A 5,357-nucleotide genomic window follows, 5' to 3' on the forward strand; every position below is an offset into this window, starting at 1 on the left:
CGTCGGGGGCGTGAAGCAAAGCACGAGATTATCAGCTGTTGGTCGATCCGTTGCTGGATGAGGGCCTAGTCCTCTAGCCACCAACACCACCTCTCACGATCTTGTGATGAGAAATTATTTTTATTTTACCAGGTAAGGTCCACTGAGCTATATCGGTTTTTTTTACAGGTAGGAACAACAGGCGCCACACTGCCCACCAGGGATTATTTGTCTGTCGTGCATATGGGGAGTGGAGGGTGGGGGGTGGGAGGGGCTGGGTGGAGAGGGAGGGGCTGGGTGGGGAGGGGAGGGTGGGGAGGGGCTGGGTTGGGAGGGTGGGGCTGGGTGGGGAGGGTGGGGAGGGGCTGGGTGGGGAGGGGATGGGTGGGGAGGGGCTGGGTTGGGAGGGGCTGGGTGGGGAGGGTGGGGCTGAATGGGGAGGGGCTGGTCACCCCGTGGTGCCCTTATAAAACTCAACGTTTAACCTACACACTACACTATACACGACACGACACACTACACTTATACAGGTAGGAACAACAGGTTCCACACTGCCCACCAGGGATTATTTGTCTGTCTGTCGTGCACGAATATGCTGTCCAACCAAGTTCCTACCTGCCCACTCCGAAATAACGTGTTTTTAAGCGACCTGGTTAGCACAAATGATAGCCCAATCAAGTCACTTACCACGTGGGACTTTATAGCAGCGAAATAATCTGTTGATTCCAAGTGTGGAGGGAAAAATCGGAGAACCCGGAGAAAAAAATCCATGCGACCAAATATACAGCGGGTTTAAGGGTCGGGATCGAACCCACGACCTCCTCCATACCAGGCGAGGTAGTTAACATCTCCTAGTCACCGTGGCGCCTTAATGATGAGATGATCCACCCAGGCACCTGCTGCCCCAAACATCATGGGACGATTCCATCGCTCCATCTCCCCAGAGGAAGTTCCCGCCTCTCGAACGGCAGAGCGGCGGTTCAAGAAAGATATTTCGCCAAAGGGTTTTTATTTTCATTTTGTATCAAACATCGGTGGTGGAAATTCCACGTTACTATGGCGGGGAGAAAGGAGGGGGGGTGAATGTACTCAATAAAGGCCTCGATTGTCGAGAGTCCACAAGTTGGTACCTTGCTCGCTTTATACAACCCCTGAGGGATGCTGTGCCGAGTGCTCTCGCAACATCACCTGTAAGTCTACGGGTCTCTGCGAATCTATGGGTCTCTATGTAAGTCTATGGGTCTCTATGCGAGTCTATGGATCTATGTGAGTTGAGATCTCTATGTGAGTCTATGCAGTGTCGGATGATCCGAGTAGCAAAAGTAGCTGCATATGCTACGGGCCCCGCACTTTCAAGGGCCCCGCCCTAAATGATTTCAAGCAATCAATTCCGGTTCAGTGATTCTGCACTTGCTATAGTACTATACTGCCTTCAACTATTACGAACGACTGAGTGTTTAAGGTTAGCGATTCGTCGTATTACTCGGCTGTATAGCAAATGAAGAAAAATACAATTACTTTACTATGTAAGTAAAAAATGTGTGTTTTAATGTGTTTTATTTATTTAAGGTCCCTTTATAACATATGCTACAGGCCCCGCAACGAGCTTAATCCGGCACTGCGTCAATGGGTCCCTGCGTGTGTCTACGAGACCCTGCAGGTCTCAATCTCTGTGGTTGGGACCGAATCCCGAACAGCTCCCCAAGGGTTTCAACGGCGCCAGCTCCGTGTCTCTGACCTCTGACCCACCCGGCTCCCCATCACCCCCCCCCCTCATCGTCGTCGTCGCTAATTGCTAACTGCACGCTAATTGTGCCTCTCCACGCACACCGACGATCCCGCGGTTCAATTCCCAGCCGAGGCGGCCAGCAACAGCGATATCGATGCACCCGGCGCACCACATCGGACGTGGGCGGTGGCGCTCCGGCTTCGGTGGCTCCGGGCGTATTCTTGGCAGTGCGAGGCGCACTCGCACCGCACTCACTCACACACCCACACTGCCTTGCAGAAGTAACAGCTGGGGGGGGGGGGTGCAGCTAATAATCCGGGAGGTGTGCGCGAGTGTGTGCGTGTGTGTGTACGCGTGTGTGTATGCGTGTGTGTATGCGTGCGCGTGTTTGCGTACGTGTGTGTGCGTACGTGTGTGTGTACGTGTGTGTATGTGTGTGCGTACGTGTGTGTGTACGTGTGTGTACATGTCTATGCGTGTGTGTGTGTACGTGTGTTTACGTGTGTGTACGTGTGTTTACGTGTGTGCGTGTGTGTATGCGTGTGTGTGTGCGTGTGTGTACGTGTGTGTATGTGTGTGTGTGTACGTGTGTGTGTACGTGGCGAACGGTGGCGCAGTGGTTAGCGCTACGCTGCACTGCGAACCCGGCGACCCGAGTTCGATTCCCACCCACGCCCAACACCTGAACCGGTCCTGGGCCTCCCCTAGGCCGACTCAGCCTCAAATGAGTACCCAGTGCGGGTGTGTAAACGACATCAGCACTGGGGAGACAAAGGCGGTCGGGTGTGGTGGTGCTGATCACCCACCCCCTCGTGTGCCGTGCCAGCCTTATTGCGTGCTGCTGCTACTCGCTGACAGCACTTGCCCCGACAGCCTGTTGAAGGCTATACGGGGGACATTTGTCTGTTGCATGCGAGACGAGACTTGCATAACTCCGTTCACACCGGGCACGAGTGACGATTATCTGAACCGGTACTGGGCCTCCCCTAGGTCGACTCAGCCTCAAATGAGTACCTGGTGCGGTGTGTAAACATCGTTTATCTTCCGTACAAGCGTCTTATAATCCGGACAATATGCCAAATGTGACGTACATGTATAGTGTAGTGTAATGTGTAGTGTAGTGTGTAGTGTAATGTGCGCACGTTGACGGTGAACGTCGTTCGCACCCACCCCACGTGGCCAACCGCGCTCATCGGAGGTGTCGGGGGGTAAGCGCAGCAAAGCAGCTCCAGTGACCGTGAGTTTGTCAACCTCGACGACGACGGACACGTGGACAGCCCCAGTGGCTTCCCAATATCGGAGGGAAGAGCGTTCCAGACGGCCGCAGAAGCGCATCTGAAAGCACCGCGCGATGCGGCCACCACCGTGTAGTGTATAGTGTAGTGTATAGTTGTGTAGTGGATAATGTATAGTGTAGTGTATAGTATAGTGTGTAGTGTGTAGTTTATAGTGTAGTGTATAGTGTGTAGTGTATAGTGTAGTGTATAGTGCACTGGATAGTGTATAGTAGTGTAGTGTATAGTGTGTAGTGTATAGTATATTGTTGTGTAGTGTATAGCTGTGTAGTGTATAGTGTATTGTATAGTGCAGTGTATAATGTAGTGTATATAGCATCTGAAAGTGCCGCGCGATGCGGTGACCACCGCCTGTTGTTCGACGGCTGAGCCGAAACCTGCTGCTGTGAGGATGATGAGCGGAGTTGGCGAGGTTTGTGCTCCTTGGCGAGATCAGCAGCGAGGGTATTGTGGTTAATTTGTGGGCCTGCGAATCGTCGAGGGGGGGGAGATGGGAATGGCGGGAGGTGTTGGGGAGAGGTTGAGGGATGGGGGAGGTGTGGGGGTTGGGGATGGTGGTGGGGAGGTGGGAGGTGGGAGAGCGGGGGGAGGTGGGGTGGGGGGAAGGGGTGGTGGGGGGCCTGGGGGAAGGGGCTGGGGGCGGGGGGAGGGATGGTGGGGATGGGGGGGGGATGGGGGGGGGATGGTGGGGGGAGGGATGGTGAGGGGGGGATGGGGGGGGGATGGTGGGGGGGGGATGGTGGGGGGGGGATGGTGGGGGGGGGTGGTGGGGGGGGGATGGTGGGGGGAGGGATGGTGGGGGGGGGGGTGGTGGGGGGGGATGGTGGGGGGGGGCTGGGGGAAGGGGGCGTGAATCTCCCGTTCATTTCACTCGGACAACTTGGCGTTCCTGGCACCGGCCCGGAACATGGTGAGGCTCAGGATCTTGCGGAAGGCGCCGCGGAACTGGCGGTTGAAGGAGGCGTAGAGGAGCGGGTTGACGGCCGAGCTGATGTAGCCCATCCAGGTGGCCACCTCGTACTCGACGTCAAAGTTGCCGACGAAGGGGAAGACGAGCACGATGATGAAGAACGGCAGCCACGAGAGAAAGAAGACGGCGATGATGCTGCCCAGGGTCACCGTGGCGTTGTGCTCGCGTCGCATGTTGCTCACCCTCTGCTGCTCGCTGCCACCACCACCACTCTGCTGAACCTTGCCGCTGCTGCTGCTTGCTACGATCTGCCGCGCCTGCCTGCGCGCCACGTGGTAGATGCGCGCGTACACGGCCATGATGACGAGCATGGTGATGAAGTAGGGGCTGGCGCCGTAGAAGAAGTGCAGGGCGACGTCGACGTTGAAGAGGCAGTCGTCCGGGCAGCCCTCCCTCTCGATGCTGCTGGGCGCGAGCTGGGGGCTGAAGCTCAGCAGGCTCGGCGAGGTGAAGAGCGCAGCGCCCAGCCACGAGATGAGCAGCATCGCCACGAGGGTGCGGTCGGTGACGCGCTGCGTGTAGCGCAGTGGGTCGCAGATGGCCACGTAGCGGTCGTAGGCGATGCAGCTCAGGTGGAAGATGGACGAGTTGCAGAGGGTGTAGTCGACGAAGTAGAAGACGTTGCAGAAGCTGTAGTCGTAGTACCAGCAGTTGTAGACGGTGCCCACCATGCGCAGGGGCATCACCAGGGCACCGATGCCGAAGTCGGAGACGGCGAGCGAGAGCGCCAGGATGTTGGTGTGCGTCTGCAGCTGGCGGAAGAAGGCGACCGAGCTGATGATGAGCAGGTTGCTGAGGATGGTGGCGGTGATGAAGATGCTGATGAGGACGAGGACGACGGGTCGGCTGTGCTCCGGGAGGCTCGGGCCCGTGCAGTTGTAGCCGTGGAAGTCGATGCATTGCCGCGCGGTGAAGGTGGTAGTGGTGTTCGGCATGGCCTTTGAACGCGAGGACCTGTGGAGGGAGACGTGGAGATTCGCGACTGACAAGACGAGAAAAAGGTCACTACGTTGTGGTTCCGAAAAGGCACACGAGGGAGTGGGTGGGCCAGCGCCACGCCCGGCCGCCTTTGTCTCCCCAGTGGCGTTTTTTTTACACATCACACCGGATACTCATTTGAGACTGAGTCGACCTCGGGGAGGCCCAGGGCCGGTTCAGATGGTGGCCGTGAGCGGGAATCAAACTTGGGTCGCTGGGTTTGTAGCGCAGCGCGTCAAGCGCTAGACTACCGCTCCCAACTGACACACACCCACACACATACTGGTGTCTGCTGATAACAATTCGGAAGAGTAGCATGACATAAAAAACACATTATTAGACCTCCTTTGCCAGTACCAAAATATAATAATAGGGTTTTTCCCCTTTTTTTTCGGCAACAAGACTG

At 56.5% G+C, this 5,357-nt stretch overlaps 1 pseudogene; it reads right to left on the reverse strand.

Annotated features, from left to right (window-relative positions):
- Window positions 1–3,870: 3,870 nt before the first annotated feature.
- Window positions 3,871–4,908, reverse strand: LOC144942564 (trace amine-associated receptor 365 pseudogene; annotated as a pseudogene).
- Between the last annotated feature and the right edge of the window lie 449 nt (window positions 4,909–5,357).

This window comes from Lampetra fluviatilis, chromosome 27 (assembly GCF_964198595.1).
Source record: "Lampetra fluviatilis chromosome 27, kcLamFluv1.1, whole genome shotgun sequence".
Taxonomy (NCBI): Eukaryota; Metazoa; Chordata; class Hyperoartia; order Petromyzontiformes; family Petromyzontidae; genus Lampetra; species Lampetra fluviatilis.